The 22,821-nt window shown below is 38.7% G+C and overlaps 11 non-coding genes across 11 annotated transcripts; all 11 read left to right on the forward strand.

The window, feature by feature from the left end:
* Positions 1 to 712: 712 nt before the first annotated feature.
* Positions 713 to 801, forward strand: trnay-gua (transfer RNA tyrosine (anticodon GUA)). Its single transcript is given in 2 exon segments — positions 713 to 749; positions 766 to 801. It is a non-coding gene; the product is annotated as a tRNA-Tyr (tRNA).
* A 2,859-nt stretch (positions 802 to 3,660) lies between these two features.
* trnay-gua (transfer RNA tyrosine (anticodon GUA)) lies at positions 3,661 to 3,749 on the forward strand. Its single transcript is given in 2 exon segments — positions 3,661 to 3,697; positions 3,714 to 3,749. It is a non-coding gene; the product is annotated as a tRNA-Tyr (tRNA).
* Positions 3,750 to 6,608: 2,859 nt separating this feature from the next.
* Positions 6,609 to 6,697, forward strand: trnay-gua (transfer RNA tyrosine (anticodon GUA)). The gene is given in 2 exon segments: positions 6,609 to 6,645; positions 6,662 to 6,697. It is a non-coding gene; the product is annotated as a tRNA-Tyr (tRNA).
* A 2,860-nt stretch (positions 6,698 to 9,557) lies between these two features.
* Positions 9,558 to 9,646, forward strand: trnay-gua (transfer RNA tyrosine (anticodon GUA)). The gene is given in 2 exon segments: positions 9,558 to 9,594; positions 9,611 to 9,646. It is a non-coding gene; the product is annotated as a tRNA-Tyr (tRNA).
* Positions 9,647 to 13,921: 4,275 nt separating this feature from the next.
* On the forward strand, positions 13,922 to 13,993 carry trnaa-cgc (transfer RNA alanine (anticodon CGC)). Its single transcript has one exon. It is a non-coding gene; the product is annotated as a tRNA-Ala (tRNA).
* Positions 13,994 to 14,455: 462 nt separating this feature from the next.
* trnat-ugu (transfer RNA threonine (anticodon UGU)) lies at positions 14,456 to 14,527 on the forward strand. The gene has a single exon. It is a non-coding gene; the product is annotated as a tRNA-Thr (tRNA).
* A 2,168-nt stretch (positions 14,528 to 16,695) lies between these two features.
* Positions 16,696 to 16,784, forward strand: trnay-gua (transfer RNA tyrosine (anticodon GUA)). Its single transcript is given in 2 exon segments — positions 16,696 to 16,732; positions 16,749 to 16,784. It is a non-coding gene; the product is annotated as a tRNA-Tyr (tRNA).
* A 2,875-nt stretch (positions 16,785 to 19,659) lies between these two features.
* trnay-gua (transfer RNA tyrosine (anticodon GUA)) lies at positions 19,660 to 19,748 on the forward strand. Its single transcript is given in 2 exon segments — positions 19,660 to 19,696; positions 19,713 to 19,748. It is a non-coding gene; the product is annotated as a tRNA-Tyr (tRNA).
* A 558-nt stretch (positions 19,749 to 20,306) lies between these two features.
* On the forward strand, positions 20,307 to 20,395 carry trnay-gua (transfer RNA tyrosine (anticodon GUA)). Its single transcript is given in 2 exon segments — positions 20,307 to 20,343; positions 20,360 to 20,395. It is a non-coding gene; the product is annotated as a tRNA-Tyr (tRNA).
* Positions 20,396 to 20,953: 558 nt separating this feature from the next.
* trnay-gua (transfer RNA tyrosine (anticodon GUA)) lies at positions 20,954 to 21,042 on the forward strand. The gene is given in 2 exon segments: positions 20,954 to 20,990; positions 21,007 to 21,042. It is a non-coding gene; the product is annotated as a tRNA-Tyr (tRNA).
* Positions 21,043 to 21,600: 558 nt separating this feature from the next.
* Positions 21,601 to 21,689, forward strand: trnay-gua (transfer RNA tyrosine (anticodon GUA)). Its single transcript is given in 2 exon segments — positions 21,601 to 21,637; positions 21,654 to 21,689. It is a non-coding gene; the product is annotated as a tRNA-Tyr (tRNA).
* The last annotated feature ends 1,132 nt before the right edge of the window (positions 21,690 to 22,821 follow it).

Genomic DNA, 22,821 nt, shown 5'->3' on the forward strand with positions numbered 1-22,821 from the left:
TGTGCTAGGCATAATAGAAGGACAACGGGAGGGTTATGAAAGAATCCAAGTTAACTCACAAAATACTAAAGAAGAATTCAGAACACCTAGTTCCCTGAAGTCATTTTTCCAAAAATTGTTTACAGACAGATTATTTCACTTATCACAAATCCAGTGGGTCAGAAGTTTACATACACTAAGTTGGCTGTGCCTTTAAACAGCTTGGAAATATCCCGAAAATGATGTCATGGCTTTAGAAGCTTCTGATAGGCTAATTGACATCATTTGAGTCAATTGGAGGTGTACCTGTAGATTTATTTCATGGCCTACTTTCAAACTCAGTGCCTCTTTGCTTGATATCATTGGAAAATCAAAAGAATTCAGCCAAGACCTCAGAAATAAATTGTAGACCTACACAAGTCTGGTTCATCCTTGGGAGCAATTTCCAAACGCCGGAAGGTACCACGTTCATCTGTACAAACAATAGTACGCAAGTATAAACACCATGGGACCACGCAGCCGTCATACAGCTCAGGAAGGAGATGCGTTTTGTCTCCTAGAGATTAAATTACTTTGGTGCGAAAAGTGCAAATCAATCCCAGAACAAGAGCAAATGACCTTGTGAAGATGCAGGAGGAAACAGGTCCAAAAGTATCTATATCCACAGTCAAACGAGTCCTATATCAACATAACCTGAAGGCCGCTCAGCAAGGAAGAAGTCACTTCTCCAACCCCTTCGATAGCTCAGTTGGTAGAGCGGAGTACTGTAGAATGCTGAATGCTGATATCCTTAGGTCGCTGGTTCAAATCCGTCTCGAAGGAGGAACATTTTTCTGCCTCATCAATGCGCCCACAAAAATATTTTTGCCGTTTGTTCGCACATCCCTCTATAGAGAATAAAATGTGCATTTCCAGTTTCCTTAAAGAATAGTCTAGGTGTACGAATCCAATCATACAGAAGAATTAAAAACACTTCAAGTTTATCCACAATTCTCCACATTCGATAGCTCAGTTGGTAGAGCAAAGGATTGTAGAACACTAAATGCTGAAATCCGGCTTGAGGAGAACCATTTTCCTACCTCATAAATGCGCCTAAAAGATATAGATTTGCCTGTTGTTCGCACATTCCCCTATAGAGAATAAAACGTGCATTTCCAGTTTCCTAATTAACCTTTCAAGGACACACGTTCCGCTAGCGGCACACCCCCCCCACCCCCACTGAAAAGGCAGAGCCGCGAAATTCAAAAATTTTTTTTTTTTTAAATATTTAACTTTCACACATTAAAGTCCAATACAGCTAATGAAAGACACAGATCTTGTGAATCCAGCCAACATGTCCGATTTTTAAAATGTTTTACAGGGAAGACACAATATGTAAAGATGTAAATCTATTAGCTAAAAACACATTAGCATAATCCACCATCTTTACTTTGTCCACCAACAACAGTAGCTATCACCAATTCGGCTAAACTAAGATATTGATAGCCCCTAACCAAGAAAAAAACTCATCAGATGACAGTCTGATAACATATTTATGGTATAGGATAGGTTTTGTTAGAAAAATGTGCATATTTCAGGTAGATGGCATAGTTTACAATTGCACCCACCGTCACAAATGGACTAGAATAATTACAATGAGCAACGTGTTTACCTAACTAGTAATCATCAAACATTTCGTAAAAATACACAGCATACACTAATCGAAAGACACAGATCCTGTGAATACAGACAATATTTCAGATTTTCTAAGTGTCTTACAGCGAAAACACAATAAATCGTTATATTAGCATAGCACATGTGCAAACATTACCCCAGCATTGATTCTAGCCAAAGAGAGCGATAACGTAAACATCGCCAAAATATATTAATTTTTTCACTAACCTTCTCAGAATTCTTCAGATGACACTCCTGTAACATCACATTACAACATACATATACAGTTTGTTCGAAAATGTGCATATTTAGCCACCAAAATCATGGTTAGACAATGAGAAAAGTAGCCCAGCTGGTGAGAAAATGTTTGTGCGCCATATTAGACAGTGATCTAGTCGTATACATAAATACTCATAAACGTGACTAAAAAATATAGGGTGGACAGCGATTGATAGACAATTTAATTCTTAATACAATCGCGGAATTACATTTTTTAAATTATCCTTACTTTTCAATACAGTTTGCGCCAAGCGGAGCTAAGTCAAAAAAAATGGCGTCCTAAGCCACTAACATTTTTCGACAGAAACACGATTTATCATAATAAATTGTTCCTACTTTGAGCTGTTCTTCCATCAGAATCTTGGGCAAAGCATCCTTTCTTGGGTATAATCGTCTTTTGGTGGAAAGCTGTCCTCTTGCCATGTGGAAATGCCAACTGCGTTCGGCATGAACTGGAAGCGTGCCCAGAGATTCACAGCGTCTCAGAAATAAATGTCCCAAAATCGCACTAAACGGATATAAATTGCTATAAAACGCTTTAAATTAACTACCTTATGATGTTTTTAACTCCTATAACGAGTAGAAATATGACCGGAGAAATATAACTGGCTTCACTAGTGCTTGGAAAAACAGTGGGTCGGTATCCTCCGCGCGCATGACGCACCAAGAAAAGAGTTCCTACATACAGGGTTTTTTCATTTATAGTGCCTGTGATTGGGCAATCGACACCATTCAAATCGTCATCACGTAAAGGCATCCAGGGGAAGACGTAAGCAGTGTCCATATACTCATAGGAATAACAGTGGCCTTAAAACTGACTCCAGAACAGGGGCCAAAATTTCTGAAATCTGACTCCATGTCAGGGAAATTGCTGTAGAATGAGTTCTGTTCCACTTAGAGACAAAATTTCAACTCCTATAGAAACTATAGACTGTTTTCTATCCAATAATAATAATACTATGCATATTGTACGATCAAAAATTTTGTAGGAAGCCGTTTCAAAAATTACACGATTACCATAAATAGTGACAACAGCACCCCCTAGCCTTAACAAGTTTTTAAGAAAGAATCCAAGTTAACTCACAAAATACTAAAGAAGAATTCAGAACACCTAGTTCCATGAAGTCATTTTTCCAAAAATTGTTTACAGACAGATTATTTCACTTATAATTCACTGTATCACAAATCCAGTGGGTCAGAAGTTTACATACACTAAGTTGGCTGTGCCTTTAAACAGCTTGGAAATATCCCGAAAATGATGTCATGGCTTTAGAAGCTTCTGATAGGCTAATTGACATCATTTGAGTCAATTGGAGGTGTACCTGTAGATTTATTTCATGGCCTACTTTCAAACTCAGTGCCTCTTTGCTTGATATCATTGGAAAATCAAAAGAATTCAGCCAAGACCTCAGAAATAAATTGTAGACCTACACAAGTCTGGTTCATCCTTGGGAGCAATTTCCAAACGCCGGAAGGTACCACGTTCATCTGTACAAACAATAGTACGCAAGTATAAACACCATGGGACCACGCAGCCGTCATACAGCTCAGGAAGGAGATGCGTTTTGTCTCCTAGAGATTAAATTACTTTGGTGCGAAAAGTGCAAATCAATCCCAGAACAAGAGCAAATGACCTTGTGAAGATGCAGGAGGAAACAGGTCCAAAAGTATCTATATCCACAGTCAAACGAGTCCTATATCAACATAACCTGAAGGCCGCTCAGCAAGGAAGAAGTCACTTCTCCAACCCCTTCGATAGCTCAGTTGGTAGAGCGGAGTACTGTAGAATGCTGAATGCTGATATCCTTAGGTCGCTGGTTCAAATCCGTCTCGAAGGAGGAACATTTTTCTGCCTCATCAATGCGCCCACAAAAATATTTTTGCCGTTTGTTCGCACATCCCTCTATAGAGAATAAAATGTGCATTTCCAGTTTCCTTAAAGAATAGTCTAGGTGTACGAATCCAATCATACAGAAGAATTAAAAACACTTCAAGTTTATCCACAATTCTCCACATTCGATAGCTCAGTTGGTAGAGCAAAGGATTGTAGAACACTAAATGCTGAAATCCGGCTTGAGGAGAACCATTTTCCTACCTCATAAATGCGCCTAAAAGATATAGATTTGCCTGTTGTTCGCACATTCCCCTATAGAGAATAAAACGTGCATTTCCAGTTTCCTAATTAACCTTTCAAGGACACACGTTCCGCTAGCGGCACACCCCCCCCACCCCCACTGAAAAGGCAGAGCCGCGAAATTCAAAAATTTTTTTTTTTTTAAATATTTAACTTTCACACATTAAAGTCCAATACAGCTAATGAAAGACACAGATCTTGTGAATCCAGCCAACATGTCCGATTTTTAAAATGTTTTACAGGGAAGACACAATATGTAAAGATGTAAATCTATTAGCTAAAAACACATTAGCATAATCCACCATCTTTACTTTGTCCACCAACAACAGTAGCTATCACCAATTCGGCTAAACTAAGATATTGATAGCCCCTAACCAAGAAAAAAACTCATCAGATGACAGTCTGATAACATATTTATGGTATAGGATAGGTTTTGTTAGAAAAATGTGCATATTTCAGGTAGATGGCATAGTTTACAATTGCACCCACCGTCACAAATGGACTAGAATAATTACAATGAGCAACGTGTTTACCTAACTAGTAATCATCAAACATTTCGTAAAAATACACAGCATACACTAATCGAAAGACACAGATCCTGTGAATACAGACAATATTTCAGATTTTCTAAGTGTCTTACAGCGAAAACACAATAAATCGTTATATTAGCATAGCACATGTGCAAACATTACCCCAGCATTGATTCTAGCCAAAGAGAGCGATAACGTAAACATCGCCAAAATATATTAATTTTTTCACTAACCTTCTCAGAATTCTTCAGATGACACTCCTGTAACATCACATTACAACATACATATACAGTTTGTTCGAAAATGTGCATATTTAGCCACCAAAATCATGGTTAGACAATGAGAAAAGTAGCCCAGCTGGTGAGAAAATGTTTGTGCGCCATATTAGACAGTGATCTAGTCGTATACATAAATACTCATAAACGTGACTAAAAAATATAGGGTGGACAGCGATTGATAGACAATTTAATTCTTAATACAATCGCGGAATTACATTTTTTAAATTATCCTTACTTTTCAATACAGTTTGCGCCAAGCGGAGCTAAGTCAAAAAAAATGGCGTCCTAAGCCACTAACATTTTTCGACAGAAACACGATTTATCATAATAAATTGTTCCTACTTTGAGCTGTTCTTCCATCAGAATCTTGGGCAAAGCATCCTTTCTTGGGTATAATCGTCTTTTGGTGGAAAGCTGTCCTCTTGCCATGTGGAAATGCCAACTGCGTTCGGCATGAACTGGAAGCGTGCCCAGAGATTCACAGCGTCTCAGAAATAAATGTCCCAAAATCGCACTAAACGGATATAAATTGCTATAAAACGCTTTAAATTAACTACCTTATGATGTTTTTAACTCCTATAACGAGTAGAAATATGACCGGAGAAATATAACTGGCTTCACTAGTGCTTGGAAAAACAGTGGGTCGGTATCCTCCGCGCGCATGACGCACCAAGAAAAGAGTTCCTACATACAGGGTTTTTTCATTTATAGTGCCTGTGATTGGGCAATCGACACCATTCAAATCGTCATCACGTAAAGGCATCCAGGGGAAGACGTAAGCAGTGTCCATATACTCATAGGAATAACAGTGGCCTTAAAACTGACTCCAGAACAGGGGCCAAAATTTCTGAAATCTGACTCCATGTCAGGGAAATTGCTGTAGAATGAGTTCTGTTCCACTTAGAGACAAAATTTCAACTCCTATAGAAACTATAGACTGTTTTCTATCCAATAATAATAATACTATGCATATTGTACGATCAAAAATTTTGTAGGAAGCCGTTTCAAAAATTACACGATTACCATAAATAGTGACAACAGCACCCCCTAGCCTTAACAGGTTTTTAAGAAAGAATCCAAGTTAACTCACAAAATACTAAAGAAGAATTCAGAACACCTAGTTCCATGAAGTCATTTTTCCAAAAATTGTTTACAGACAGATTATTTCACTTATAATTCACTGTATCACAAATCCAGTGGGTCAGAAGTTTACATACACTAAGTTGGCTGTGCCTTTAAACAGCTTGGAAATATCCCGAAAATGATGTCATGGCTTTAGAAGCTTCTGATAGGCTAATTGACATCATTTGAGTCAATTGGAGGTGTACCTGTAGATTTATTTCATGGCCTACTTTCAAACTCAGTGCCTCTTTGCTTGATATCATTGGAAAATCAAAAGAATTCAGCCAAGACCTCAGAAATAAATTGTAGACCTACACAAGTCTGGTTCATCCTTGGGAGCAATTTCCAAACGCCGGAAGGTACCACGTTCATCTGTACAAACAATAGTACGCAAGTATAAACACCATGGGACCACGCAGCCGTCATACAGCTCAGGAAGGAGATGCGTTTTGTCTCCTAGAGATTAAATTACTTTGGTGCGAAAAGTGCAAATCAATCCCAGAACAAGAGCAAATGACCTTGTGAAGATGCAGGAGGAAACAGGTCCAAAAGTATCTATATCCACAGTCAAACGAGTCCTATATCAACATAACCTGAAGGCCGCTCAGCAAGGAAGAAGTCACTTCTCCAACCCCTTCGATAGCTCAGTTGGTAGAGCGGAGTACTGTAGAATGCTGAATGCTGATATCCTTAGGTCGCTGGTTCAAATCCGTCTCGAAGGAGGAACATTTTTCTGCCTCATCAATGCGCCCACAAAAATATTTTTGCCGTTTGTTCGCACATCCCTCTATAGAGAATAAAATGTGCATTTCCAGTTTCCTTAAAGAATAGTCTAGGTGTACGAATCCAATCATACAGAAGAATTAAAAACACTTCAAGTTTATCCACAATTCTCCACATTCGATAGCTCAGTTGGTAGAGCAAAGGATTGTAGAACACTAAATGCTGAAATCCGGCTTGAGGAGAACCATTTTCCTACCTCATAAATGCGCCTAAAAGATATAGATTTGCCTGTTGTTCGCACATTCCCCTATAGAGAATAAAACGTGCATTTCCAGTTTCCTAATTAACCTTTCAAGGACACACGTTCCGCTAGCGGCACACCCCCCCCACCCCCACTGAAAAGGCAGAGCCGCGAAATTCAAAAAATTTTTTTTTTTTAAATATTTAACTTTCACACATTAAAGTCCAATACAGCTAATGAAAGACACAGATCTTGTGAATCCAGCCAACATGTCCGATTTTTAAAATGTTTTACAGGGAAGACACAATATGTAAAGATGTAAATCTATTAGCTAAAAACACATTAGCATAATCCACCATCTTTACTTTGTCCACCAACAACAGTAGCTATCACCAATTCGGCTAAACTAAGATATTGATAGCCCCTAACCAAGAAAAAAACTCATCAGATGACAGTCTGATAACATATTTATGGTATAGGATAGGTTTTGTTAGAAAAATGTGCATATTTCAGGTAGATGGCATAGTTTACAATTGCACCCACCGTCACAAATGGACTAGAATAATTACAATGAGCAACGTGTTTACCTAACTAGTAATCATCAAACATTTCGTAAAAATACACAGCATACACTAATCGAAAGACACAGATCCTGTGAATACAGACAATATTTCAGATTTTCTAAGTGTCTTACAGCGAAAACACAATAAATCGTTATATTAGCATAGCACATGTGCAAACATTACCCCAGCATTGATTCTAGCCAAAGAGAGCGATAACGTAAACATCGCCAAAATATATTAATTTTTTCACTAACCTTCTCAGAATTCTTCAGATGACACTCCTGTAACATCACATTACAACATACATATACAGTTTGTTCGAAAATGTGCATATTTAGCCACCAAAATCATGGTTAGACAATGAGAAAAGTAGCCCAGCTGGTGAGAAAATGTTTGTGCGCCATATTAGACAGTGATCTAGTCGTATACATAAATACTCATAAACGTGACTAAAAAATATAGGGTGGACAGCGATTGATAGACAATTTAATTCTTAATACAATCGCGGAATTACATTTTTTAAATTATCCTTACTTTTCAATACAGTTTGCGCCAAGCGGAGCTAAGTCAAAAAAAATGGCGTCCTAAGCCACTAACATTTTTCGACAGAAACACGATTTATCATAATAAATTGTTCCTACTTTGAGCTGTTCTTCCATCAGAATCTTGGGCAAAGCATCCTTTCTTGGGTATAATCGTCTTTTGGTGGAAAGCTGTCCTCTTGCCATGTGGAAATGCCAACTGCGTTCGGCATGAACTGGAAGCGTGCCCAGAGATTCACAGCGTCTCAGAAATAAATGTCCCAAAATCGCACTAAACGGATATAAATTGCTATAAAACGCTTTAAATTAACTACCTTATGATGTTTTTAACTCCTATAACGAGTAGAAATATGACCGGAGAAATATAACTGGCTTCACTAGTGCTTGGAAAAACAGTGGGTCGGTATCCTCCGCGCGCATGACGCACCAAGAAAAGAGTTCCTACATACAGGGTTTTTTCATTTATAGTGCCTGTGATTGGGCAATCGACACCATTCAAATCGTCATCACGTAAAGGCATCCAGGGGAAGACGTAAGCAGTGTCCATATACTCATAGGAATAACAATGGCCTTAAAACTGACTCCAGAACAGGGGCCAAAATTTCTGAAATCTGACTCCATGTCAGGGAAATTGCTGTAGAATGAGTTCTGTTCCACTTAGAGACAAAATTTCAACTCCTATAGAAACTATAGACTGTTTTCTATCCAATAATAATAATACTATGCATATTGTACGATCAAAAATTTTGTAGGAAGCCGTTTCAAAAATTACACGATTACCATAAATAGTGACAACAGCACCCCCTAGCCTTAACAGGTTTTTAAGAAAGAATCCAAGTTAACTCACAAAATACTAAAGAAGAATTCAGAACACCTAGTTCCATGAAGTCATTTTTCCAAAAATTGTTTACAGACAGATTATTTCACTTATAATTCACTGTATCACAAATCCAGTGGGTCAGAAGTTTACATACACTAAGTTGGCTGTGCCTTTAAACAGCTTGGAAATATCCCGAAAATGATGTCATGGCTTTAGAAGCTTCTGATAGGCTAATTGACATCATTTGAGTCAATTGGAGGTGTACCTGTAGATTTATTTCATGGCCTACTTTCAAACTCAGTGCCTCTTTGCTTGATATCATTGGAAAATCAAAAGAATTCAGCCAAGACCTCAGAAATAAATTGTAGACCTACACAAGTCTGGTTCATCCTTGGGAGCAATTTCCAAACGCCGGAAGGTACCACGTTCATCTGTACAAACAATAGTACGCAAGTATAAACACCATGGGACCACGCAGCCGTCATACAGCTCAGGAAGGAGATGCGTTTTGTCTCCTAGAGATTAAATTACTTTGGTGCGAAAAGTGCAAATCAATCCCAGAACAAGAGCAAATGACCTTGTGAAGATGCAGGAGGAAACAGGTACAAAAGTATCTATATCCACAGTCAAACGAGTCCTATATCAACATAACCTGAAAGGCCGCACAGCCAGGAAGAAGTTCCTTCTCCAACCCCTTTGATAGCTCAGTTGGTAGAGCGGAGGACTGTAGAATGCTGAATACTCATAACCTTAGGTCGCTGGTTCAAATCCGGCTCGAAGGAGGACAATTTTTCTGCCTCATCAATGCGCCCACAAAAATATTTTTGCCGTTTGTTCGCACATCCCCCTATAGAGAATAAAATGTGCATTTCCAGTTTCGTTAACCTGTCTAGGCTGAGGGTGCCGCTAGCGGCACTCCCCCCCCACCCCCACTGAAAAGGCAGAGCCGCGAAATTCAAAAAAAATATTTTTTTTAAATATTTAACTTTCACACATTAAAGTCCAATACAGCTAATGAAAGACACAGATCTTGTGAATCCAGCCAACATGTCCGATTTTTAAAATGTTTTACAGGGAAGACACAATATGTAAAGATGTAAATCTATTAGCTAAAAACACATTAGCATAATCCACCATCTTTTATTTGTCCACCAACACCAGTAGCTATCACCAATTCGGCTAAATTAAGATATTTATAGCCCCTAACCAAGAAAAAAACTCATCAGATGACAGTCTGATAACATATTTATGGTATGGGATAGGTTTTGTTAGAAAAATGTGCATATTTCAGGTAGATGGCATAGGTTACAATTGCACCCACCGACACAAATGGACTAGAATAACTAGATAGAGCAACGTGTTTACCTACTTACTAATCATCAAACATTTCTAAAAATACACAGCATACACTAATCGAAAGACACAGATCCTGTGAATACAGACAATATTTCAGATTTTCTAAGTGTCTTACAGCGAAAACACAATAAATCGTTATATTAGCTTAGCACATAGCAATTAGCAGCCCAGCATTGATTCTAGCCAAAGTGAGCGATAAAAGTCAACATCGCCAAAAGATATTAATTTTTTCCCTAACCTTCTCAGAATTCTTCCGATGACACTCCTGTAACATCACATTACAACATGCATATACAGTTTGATCGAAAATGTTTATATTTAGCCACCAAAATCATGGTTAGACAATGTGAAATGTAACTCAGCTGGTCAGAATTTGTCCTTGCGCCACTTAGACAGTGATCTACTCTTATACATAAATACTCATAAACGTGACTAAAAAATATAGGGTGGACAGGGATTGATAGACAATTTAATTCTTAATACAATTGCGTTATTACATTTTTTAATTTATCCTTACTTTTCAATACAGTTTGCGCCAAGCGAAGCTACGTCAAAAAACATGGCGTCCTAAGCCACTAAAATGTTTCGACAGAAACACGATTTATCATAATAAAAATGTCCTACCTTGAGCTGTTCTTCCATCAGTATCTTGGGCAAAGGATCCTTTCTTGGGAGAAATCGTCTTTTGGTGGAAAGCTGTCCTCTTGCCATGTGGAAATGTCAACTACGTTCGGGATGAACTGAAAAGCGTGCCCAACTTTTCACATCGTTGCAAAAATAAATGTCCCAAAATCGCACTAAACGGATATAAATTGCTATAAAACGCTTTAAATTAACTACTTTATGATGTTTGTAACTCCTATAACGAGTGAAAAGATGACCGGAGAAATATAACAGGCTAAACTAACGCTTGGAACAGGAGAGGGTCGGTGTCTTCCACGCGCGTTACGCAGCTCCCAAAGAATGACTAGCTTCAGAGTTTTTTCATTTGTAGGGCCTGTGAACGCGCAATCGAGCCCGTTGGAATCGTCATCACGTAAAGGCATCCAGGGGAAGACGTAAGAAGTGTCCGTATAGTCATAGCAACGACAGTGCCCTTTTAACTGACTTCAGAAAAGTGGCCAACATTTCTCAAATCTGACTCCATGTCAGGGAAATTGCTGTAGAATGGGCTCTGTTCCACTTAGAGACAAAATTTCAACTCCTATAGAAACTATAGACTGTTTTCTATCCAATAATAATAATAATATGCATATTGTACGATCAAGGATTTTGTGGGAAGCCGTTTAAAAAATTAGCCACATTAGCATAAATAGTCTAAACAGCGCCCCCATCCCCAACAGGTTAATACAATCGCGGAATTAAATTTTTTAAATTATCCTTACTTTTCAATACAGTTTGCGCCAAGCGAAGCTACGTCAAAAAACATGGCGTCCTAAGCCACTAACATTTTTCGACAGAAACACGATTTATCATAATAAAAATGTCCTACTTTGAGCTGTTCTTCCATCAGTATCTTGGGCAAAGGATCCTTTCTTGGGTCTAATCGTCTTTTGGTGGAAAGCTGTCCTCTTGCCATGTGGAAATGCCAACTGCGTTCAGCATGAACTGGAAGCGTGCCCAGCGATTCACAGCGTTTCAGAAATAAATGTCCCAAAATCGCACTAAACGGATATAAATTGCTATAAAACGCTTTAAATTAACTACCTTATGATGTTTTTAACTCCTATAACGAGTCTTAACATGACCGGAGAAAGATTACTCCCAACACTAATGCTTGGAACAGGTGCGGGTCGGTGTCCTCCACGCGCATAACGCAGCTCCAAAAGACTTACTAGCTACAGGGTTTTTTAATTTATAGTGCCTGTGAACGCGCAATCGACCCCATTCAAATCGTCATCACGTAAAGGCATCCAGGGGAAGACGTAAGCAGTGTCCGTATACTCATAGCAATAACTGTGGCCTTTTAACTGACTCCAGATCAGGGGCCAACATTTCTGAAATCTGACTCTATGTCAGGGAAATTGCTGTAGAATGGGTTCTGTTCCACTTAGAGACAAAATTTCAACTCCTATAGAAACTATAGACTGTTTTCTATCCAATAATAATAATAATATGCATATTGTACGATCAAGAATTTTGTGGGAAGCCGTTTCAAAAATTACACGATTAGCATAAATAGTGACAACAGCGCCCCCAGCCTCAACAGGTTAAAGAATAGTCTAGGTGTACGAATCTAATCATACAGAAGAATTAAAAACAATTCAAGTTTATCCACAATTCTCCACAATCTATAGCTCAGTTGGTAGAGCAAAGGACCGTAGAACACTAAATGCTGAAATCTGGCTTGAGGAGGACCCTTTTCCTACCTCATAAATGCGCCTAAAAGATATACATTTGCCTGTTGTTCGCACATTCCCATATAGAGAATAAAAAGTGCATTTCCAGTTTCCTAATTAAGAAAGAATCCAAGTTAACTCACAAAATACTAAAGAAGAATTCAGAACACCTAGTTCCCTGAAGTCATTTTTCCAACAATTGTTGACAGACAGATTATTTCACTTATAATTCACTGTATCACAAATCCAGTGGGTCAGACGTTTACATACACTAAGTTAGCTGTGCCTTTAAACAGCTTGGAAAATTCCCGAAAATGATGTCATGGCTTTAGAACATTCTGATAGGCTAATTGACATCATTTGAGTCAATTGGAGGTGTACCTGTAGATTTATTTCATGGCCTACTTTCAAACTCAGTGCCTCCTTTGCTTGACATCATGGGAAAATCAAAAGAAATCAGCCAAGACCTCAGAAATAAATTGTAGGCCTCCACAAGTCTGGTTCATCCTTGGGAGCAATTTCCAAACGCCTGAAGCTACCATGTTTATCTGTACAAAAAATAGTACGCAAGTATGAACACCATGGGACCACGCAGCCGTCATTGTAGTTTCAATGGAGTGGTGTATATAAAAAGTACATTGTATTAATATTGCTTTTTATCTGCAAATTAAATGGGATGAAAGTTCAGAGTGGCAGTGCATGCTATTTATGTATGAGGTCCTTGGTTCAATCCCAAGATTCTCCACTGAGTTTATTTGTGTGCCAAATTCACAAGCAAGTTGTATCAATATGGAAACACAGCTGTTATAGTAAGGGGATGTGTCTCTACGATAGAGCCAATACTTAACATGTATCCGGTCCTAAGTTAATCCCCAACTTCTCTGCTGAGTCTATTTAGTTGTTAAATTAGCTTTTGCACAACTCCCACTTTCCAGAATGTTGACATTCTAAGAAGGAAATAGATGTGCTAAGTCATCTGTTTTTGTAACCTGAAGAACATGGGTTCAATCCTTGTTTGATGTTTATGGAAGATAGATGATATTATGGAAAAGTACTTTCATTAGAAAAGGTCAATTGTATTGATATGGCCACTGCGACCTGTATGCTCCAGTCGGCTGGCCCTCGCTACATATTCGTCACGCCATTTGCACACACTGTATATAGACTTTCTTTTTTTTTCTTCTATTATGTTATTGACTGTACTGTATGTTTGTTTATTCCATGTGTAACTCTGTGTTGTTGTTTGTGTTGCGCTGCTTTGATTTATCTTGGCCAGGTCGCAGATGTAAATGAGAACTTGTTCTCCACTAGCTTACCTGGTTAAACTAAGGTGAAATTTAAAAAAAATACATATTCCAGAATGGGGATGTAGCTCAGTGGTAGAGCGCATGCTTCGCATGTATGAGGTCCTGGGTTCAATCCCCAGCTTCTCCATTTTAAATTGTTGCATTGACACAACTCCTACAGAATGTTGAAGTTCTAAGCAGGAAACAGAGATGTGCTAAATAATTTGGTTTTGTAATCTGAAGAATATGCGTTCTATCCCTGGTCGTACATTTATAGGACAGAAGTGGCATGTTTGCCAACTTTTATGGCATCATTTTCAAAAACTGAAGTTCATGTGTTCGATCCCTGTCCGTGCCTGTATTAAGAATTGCTGCTATCATTTCATTGTAGTTTCAATGGAGTGGTGTATATAAAAAGTACATTGTATTAATATTGCTTTTTATCTGCAAATGAAATGGGATGAAAGCTCAGAGGGGGAGTGCATGCTATTTATGTATGAGGTCCTCGGTTCAATCCCAAGATTCTCCACTGAGATTATTTGTGTGCCAAATTCACTTTTACACAACTACTACTTTCCAGAAGGTTGATAAATATCTTGATGCATAGAGTGGCATGGTGGCCAAGTGGTAAGGCGTCGGTCTTGTAAACCGAAGATCATGGGTTCGAATCCCATCCGTGCCTTACTGAAAGACACATGATGCCATGGAAATAAATGTACATTCATTGGAGGACTTTGTCTAAAAAGAAAGATTAATCAGTATGGCAACATAGCTGTTATAGTAAGGGGTTGTGGCGCCAAGGTTAATTCTCTGACGAGTGTATATAGCTGGGCACATATATTTCACTCAATGACTTTCAGGGTTGCCAAATTAGCGACTTTGTTTCTATATTTAGCAAGTATTCAGACTCCTCTAGCGACAGATTTTCAAAAAAGCGACTAGCGACAAATCTAGCGACTTTTTCTGGTGTTATTTGAGACTTTTGTTGACTCTGACGTGAAGCGGGTGCTGCCGTGGGCCCCATCCCCGTCCAAAAGCACTCACAGGTGGCCCAGTCCTCACGCAGCAGTCCCTCCCAGCTACAGTCAGAGCAGAAGATGTTCACCCCTCCGCGTCCAGACTGCAAATGAATCGCGCATGCGGGAAGCCGCAGCTGGATGTTCCCGCCCTGACTTACATTTAAAAAAATAACTATAAACCTGAATTAGGGCCAGACTAGTTACCATAATCTTCTCACATTGCCATTGACAGTTTTTTCTATTGTCTTTTTTTGGTCCATCTAGATTGTTAATGTAGATTGTATACAAAAAAAAGAAACAATGTTATGGTTAAAAATGTTAATGTTTTACTGTGACTTGTTGTAGGCTCCTAAGTGGACCATAAGGTTAAAAACCAAACCAAATTAAGAAAACGAAACAACAAAAAAATGTAATAAAAATATAAGTAACTCCGCCAGAGTGTCTCTTTTGGGTCAATTCTTCCGGTCCCGAGCCAGGATAAAGGAGGGTTGTGTAAGAAATTGTAATAGAGACTGGAAACTAGTAATAACTACATTTCAACATAAGCCATATTTTTTACACAATACACATACTCCTCATTTCTCTTGGACATATGCTGGACTTATTAAGACACCAACTACAAACACACATAATTCCCCTCCCCCATGATAACCACAGACACGCACAACTCAGGGTTGGAGCTCAAGACAAAGAACTATCTCAGGAACCAATGGAACGTGGACACCAGGCCTGTTCAGGACTACCCAAGACCCAGATCGACCAATCGGAAGGCCAAACTCGCAGATCAACCTACTTTGCTTGTTGTCTATATAAAACTGTACAACTGTTGAAACTACTCTTTTTTTCCGGACGGTTCCATAAGAATCAGACAGAAAGAGCCTTGCTGCAAGATTTTACTAAGATATCTTTACATGTGATTAAACGGCCTTATTATAAAATTGTCCACCTCGTCCTATTGTCTCCTCTTGTTCTCCTGTCAACAGTAAACGTTTTATCAACAACCGTAGAACACTAAATGCTGAAATCTGGCTTGAGGAGGATCCTTTTCCTACCTCATAAATGCGCCTAAAAGATATACATTTGCCTGTTGTTCGCACATTCCCCTATAGAGAATAAAACGTGCATTTCCAGTTTCCTAATTAAGAAAGAATCCAAGTTAACTCACAAAATACTAAAGAAGAATTCAGAACACCTAGTTCCCTGAAGTCATTTTTCCAAAAATTGTTTACAGACAGATTATTTCACTTATAATTCACTGTATCACAAATCCAGTGGGTCAGAAGTTTACATACACTTAGTTGGCTGTGCCTTTAAACAGCTTGGAAACATCCCGAAAATGATGTCATGGCTTTAGAAGCTTCTGATAGGCTAATTGACATTATTTGAGTCAATTGGAGGTGTACCTGTAGATTTATTTCATGGCCTACTTTCAAACTCATTGCCTCTTTGCTTGATATCATGGGAAAATCAAACGAATTCAGCCAAGACCTCAGAAATAAATTGTAGACCTACACAAGTCTGGTTCATCCTTGGGAGCAATTTCCAAACGCCGGAAGGTACCACGTTCATCTGTACAAACAATAGTACGCAAGTATAAACACCATGGGACCACGCAGCCGTCATACAGCTCAGGAAGGAGATGCGTTCTGTCTCCTAGAGATTAAATTACTTTGGTGCGAAAAGTGCAAATCAATCCCAGAACAAGAGCAAAGGACCTTGTGAAGATGCAGGAGGAAACAGGTACAAAAGTATCTATATCCACATTCAAACGAGTCCTATATCAACATAAGCTGAAAGGCCGCACAGCCAGGAAGAAGTTCCTTCTCCAACCACTTCGATAGCTCAGTTGGTAGAGCGGAGGACTGTAGAATGCTGGATGCTGATATCCTTAGGTCGCTGGTTCAAATCCGGCTCGAAGGAGGACCATTTTTCTGCCTCATCAATGCGCCCACAAAAATATTTTTGCCGTTTGTTCGCACATCCCCCTATAGAGAATAAAATGTGCATTTCCGGTTTCCTTAAAGAATAGTCTAGGTGTACGAATCTAATCATACAGAAGAATTAAAAACACTTCAAGTTTATCCACAATTCTCCACATTCGATAGCTCAGTTGGTAGAGCAAAGGATGGTAGAAAACCAAATGCTGAAATCCGGCTTGAGGAGGACCCTTTTCCTACCTCATAAATGCGCCTAAAAGATATAGATTTGCCTGTTGTTCGCACATTCCCCTATAGAGAATAAAACGTGCATTTCCAGTTTCCTAATTAAGAAAGAATCCAAGTTAACTCACAAAATACTAAAGAAGAATTCAGAACACCTAGTTCCCTGAAGTCATTTTTCCAAAAATTGTTTACAGACAGATTATTTCACTTATAATTCAATGTATCACAAATCCAGTGGGTCAGAAGTTTACATACACTTAGTTGGCTGTGCCTTTAACTTCTTGCGACTATAGGGGGTGCTGTTTCAAATTAGCATAATTGTCTTTACAGATGAAACGGCTTCCTACTCAATTCTTGATCGTACAATATGCATATTATTGTTAATATTGGATAGAAAACACTATCTAGTTTCTATAGCCGTTTGAATTATGTCTCTGAGTGGAACAGGATTTTTTCTACAGCGAAATCCATGACAGGTTTTGCGAAGGTATCAGAGCGATCTCAGTTCAGTTTAAAAGGTTGTGTATATCCTATGGAACGACACGAACTGCACCCGCCTTCCCCTGGATGTCAGTAAGCAATGAGAAGTGGAATGGGCTTCCTACGTCACTCTCAGAGGTTATAAAAGACCGAGGAGTGAAGTGCGCCATCTTTTCGACGTTGAACTTTACTCAGAGGGAGACCTGGGCATGCCATTTTCGAGCGCACAGTAATGAACTTTAGATATATCAGTCTGTAATTTAATTTGATATAGGTGTTAGAAACATCATAACGAAGCTATTTGAAACCGAGTTATATCAGATTATGCGAGTATATTGCTATTTTTCGGAATTTCCTCAGTATTGCGTATTGAGGATTTGGACACGTTAGCTAATGTTAGCAATTGTTAGCTATAGTTAGCTGCTATATCTGAAGTTGAATGCAACGTTTTACAACCAAGCAACGATTCTTTTGGACAAAGAACAACCATGGCAAGATTCTGATGGAAGCTCGTCGAAAAGTAAGAGCTATTTATGATGTTATTCCGTTTTTATGTGTAAAAATGTAAACTCAATAATGGTGATTAGTGAAGTCACTAGTCTGGCTGTAACGCACACTGTATGTCTAGTAACGTTAATTTTAAAAATCTAACTCTGCGGTTGCATTAATAACTAATACATCTTTCATTTCATGTCCAACCTGTATTTTTTTAGTCAAGTTTATGAATAGTTTTTGATAAAAATATTTGTATTTTCAAAATGGCGCCGGCCAGATTGCTTGAGTAGTTGAACACTATTTCCATTGTGTAAGCACGATTTGTGCCGCTAAATATGCACATTTTCGATCAAACTCTATATGGATTGTGTAATTTGATGTTACAGGAGTGTCATCTGTAGATTTCTGAGAAGGTTAGTGAAAAAATTAATATATTTTGGCAATGTTGACGTTATCGCTCTCTTTGGCTAGAATCTATGCTGGGGTAATGTTTGAAAATGTGGTATGCTAATATAACGATTTATTGTGTTTTCGCCGTAAAACACTTAGAAAATCTGAAATGTTGTCTGAATTCACAAGATCTGTGTCTTTCCATTGCTATGTGCTGTGTATTTTTAAGAAATGTTTTATGATGAGTAAATTGGTAATACACGCTGCTGTCTGTAGTAATTCTAGGAGCTTTGGTGAGATTTGTGATGCTGGCTGCAATGGCAAACTATGATTTATACCTGAAATATGCACATTTTTCTAACAAAACCTATCCTATACCATAAATATGTTATCAGACTGTCATCTGATGAGCTTTTTTCTTGGTTAGTGGCTATCAATATCTTAGTTTAGCCGAATTGGTGATAGCTACTGGTGTTGAGAAAAAATGGTGGACAAAGAAAAAGGGTGTCTTTTGCTAACATGGTTAGCTAATAGATTTACATATTTTGTCTTCCATGTAAAACATTTTAAAAATCTGAAATGGTGACTTGATTCACAAGATCTGTATCTTTCACTAGGTGTCTGGGACTTGTGATTTAATGATATTTAGATGCTACTATTTAAATGTGACGCTATGCTAGCGATGCTAATCAGTGTGGGGGGGGTGGGGGGGGATCCCGGATCCGGGTTTCAGAGGCAGTAGAAGTTTTAAACAGCTTGGAAATATCCCGAAAATGATGTCATGGCTTTAGAAGTTTCTGATAGGCTAATTGACATTATTTGAGTCAATTGGAGGTGTACCTGTAGATTTATTTCATGGCCTACTTTCAAACTCAGTGCCTCTTTGCTTGATATCATGGGAAAATCAAAAGAATTCAGCCAAGACCTCAGAAATAAATTGTAGACCTACACAAGTCTGGTTCATCCTTGGGAGCAATTTCCAAACGCCGGAAGGTACCACGTTCATCTGTACAAACAATAGTACGCAAGTATAAACACCATGGGACCACGCAGCCGTCATACAGCTCAGGAAGGAGATGCGTTCTGTATCCTAGAGATTAAATTACTTTGGTGCGAAAAGTGCAAATCAATCCCAGAACAAGAGCAAATGACCTTGTGAAGATGCAGGAGGAAACAGGTACAAAAGTATCTATATCCACAGTCAAACGAGTCCTATATCAACATAACCTAAAAGGCCGCAAAGCCAGGAATAAGTTCATTCTCTAACCCCTTCGATAGCTCAGTTGGTAGAGCGGAGGACTGTAGAATGCAAAATGCTGAAATCCTTAGGTCGCTGGTTCAAATCCGGCTCGAAGGAGCACCCTTTTTCTGCCTCATCAATGCGCCCACAAAAATATGTTTGCTGTTTGTGCGCACATCCCCCTATAGAGAATAAAATGTGCATTTCCAGTTTCCTTAAAGAATAGTCTAGGTGTACGAATCCAATCATACAGAAGAATTAAAAACACTTCAAGTTTATCCACAATTTTCCACATTCGATAGCTCAGTTGGTAGAGCAAAGGACCGTAGAACACTAAATGCTGAAATCCGGCTTGAGGAGGACCCTTTTCCTACCTCATAAATGCGCCTAAAAGATATACATTTGCCTGTTGTTCGCACATTCCCCTATAGAGAATAAAACGTGCATTTCCACTTTCCTAATTAAGAAAGAATCCAAGTTAACTCACAAAATACTAAAGAAGAATTCAGAACACCTAGTTCCCTGAAGTCATTTTTCCAAAAATTGTTTACAGACAGATTATTTCCCATCATTCCCATGGCTGAATGGTCAACGTTGATCAACATCTGGTAGAAAAGATTTAACTCAATGCTACAGTTCAAACATGTACCTTTTGCTCCAAATTTTCATCATCTCACTTCGCTAGCTCAGTTGGTAGAGCGGAGGACTGTAGAATGCTAAATGCTGAAATCCTTAGGTCGCTGGTTCAAATCCGGCTCGAAGGAGCACCCTTTTTCTGCCTCATCAATGCGCCCACAAAAATATTTTTGCCGTTTGTTCGCACATCCCCCTATAGAGAATAAAATGTGCATTTCCAGTTTCCTTAAAGAATAGTCTAGGTGTACGAATCTAATCATACAGAAGAATTAAAAACACTTCAAGTTTATCCACAATTCTCCACATTCGATAGCTCAGTTGGTAGAGCAAAGGACCGTAGAACACTAAATGCTGAAATCCGGCTTGAGGAGGACCCTTTTCCTACCTCATAAATGCGCCTAAAAGATATACATTTGCCTGTTGTTCGCACATTCCCCTATAGAGAATAAAACGTGCATTTCCACTTTCCTAATTAAGAAAGAATCCAAGTTAACTCACAAAATACTAAAGAAGAATTCAGAACACCTAGTTCCCTGAAGTCATTTTTCCAAAAATTGTTTACAGACAGATTATTTCCCATCATTCCCATGGCTGAATGGTCAACGTTGATCAACATCTGGCAGAAAAGATTTATCTCAATGCTACAGTTCAAACATGTACCTTTTGCTCCAAATTTTCATCATGTCCCTTCGATAGCTCAGTTGGTAGAGCGGAGGACTGTAGAATGCTAAATGCTGAAATCCTTAGGTCGCTGGTTCAAATCCGGCTCGAAAGAGCACCCTTTTTCTGCCTCATCAATGCGCCCACAAAAATATTTTTGCCGTTTGTTCGCACATCCCCCTATAGAGAATAAAATGTGCATTTCCAGTTTCCTTAAAGAATAGTCTAGGTGTACGAATCTAATCATACAGAAGAATTAAAAACACTTCAAGTTTATCCACAATTCTCCACATTCGATAGCTCAGTTGGTAGAGCAAAGGACCGTAGAACACTAAATGCTGAAATTCGGCTTGAGGAGGACCCTTTTCCTACCTCATAAACGCGCCTAAAAGATATACATTTGCCTGTTGTTCGCACATTCCCCTATAGAGAATAAAACGTGCATTTCCACTTTCCTAATTAAGAAAGAATCCAAGTTAACTCACAAAATACTAAAGAAGAATTCAGAACACCTAGTTCCCTGAAGTCATTTTTCCAAAAATTGTTTACAGACAGATTATTTCCCATCATTCCAATGGCTGAATGGTCAACGTTGATCAACATCTGGCAGAAAAGATTTAACTCAATGCTACAGTTCAAACATGTACCTTTTGCTCCAAATTTCCATCATGTCCCTTCGATAGCTCAGTTGGTAGAGCGGAGGACTGTAGAACGCTAAATGCTGAAATCCTTAGGTCGCTGGTTCAAATCCGGTTCGAAGGAGCACCCTTTTTCTGCCTCATCAATGCGCCCACAAAAATATTTTTGCTGTTTGTGCGCACATCCCCCTATAGAGAATAAAATGTGCATTTCCAGTTTCCTTAAAGAATAGTCTAGGTGTACGAATCCAATCATACAGAAGAATTAAAAACACTTCAAGTTTATCCACAATTCTCCACATTCGATAGCTCAGTTGGTAGAGCAAAGGACCGTAGAACACTAAATGCTGAAATCCGGCTTGAGGAGGACCCTTTTCCTACCTCATAAATGCGCCTAAAAGATATACATTTGCCTGTTGTTCGCACATTCCCCTATAGAGAATAAAACGTGCATTTCCACTTTCCTAATTAAGAAAGAATCAAAGTTAACTCACAAAATACTAAAGAAGAATTCAGAACACCTAGTTCCCTGAAGTCATTTTTCCAAAAATTGTTTACAGACAGATTATTTCCCATCATTCCAATGGCTGAATGGTCAACGTTGATCAACATCTGGCAGAAAAGATTTAACTCAATGCTACAGTTCAAACATGTACCTTTTGCTCCAAATTTTCATCATGTCCATTCGAAAGCTCTGTTGGTAGAGCGGAGGACTGTAGAGTGCTCAATGCTGAAATCCTTAGGTCGCTGGTTCAATTCCGGCTCGAAGGAGCATCATTTTTCTGCCTCATCAATGCGCCCACAAAAATATTTTTGCCGTTTGTTCGCACATCCCCCTATAGAGAATAAAATTTGCATTTCCAGTTTCCTTAAAGAATAGTCTAGGTGTACGAATCTAATCATACAGAAGAATTAAAAACACTTCAAGTTTATCCACAATTCTCCACATTCGATAGCTCAGTTGGTAGAGCAAAGAACCGTAGAACACTAAATGCTGAAATCCGGCTTGAGGAGGACCCTTTTCCTACCTCATAAATGAGCCTAAAAGATAAACATTTGCCTGTTGTTCGCACATTCTCCTATAGAGAATAAAACGTGCATTTCCACCTTCCTAATTAAGAAAGAATCCAAGTTAACTCACAAAATACTAAAGAAGAATTCAGAACACCTAGTTCCCTGAAGTCATTTTTCCAAAAATTGTTTACAGACAGATTATTTCCCATCATTCCCATGGCTGAATGGTCAACGTTGATCAA

This window comes from Salvelinus fontinalis, unplaced genomic scaffold (genome assembly GCF_029448725.1).
Source record: "Salvelinus fontinalis isolate EN_2023a unplaced genomic scaffold, ASM2944872v1 scaffold_1376, whole genome shotgun sequence".
Taxonomy (NCBI): domain Eukaryota; kingdom Metazoa; phylum Chordata; class Actinopteri; order Salmoniformes; family Salmonidae; genus Salvelinus; species Salvelinus fontinalis.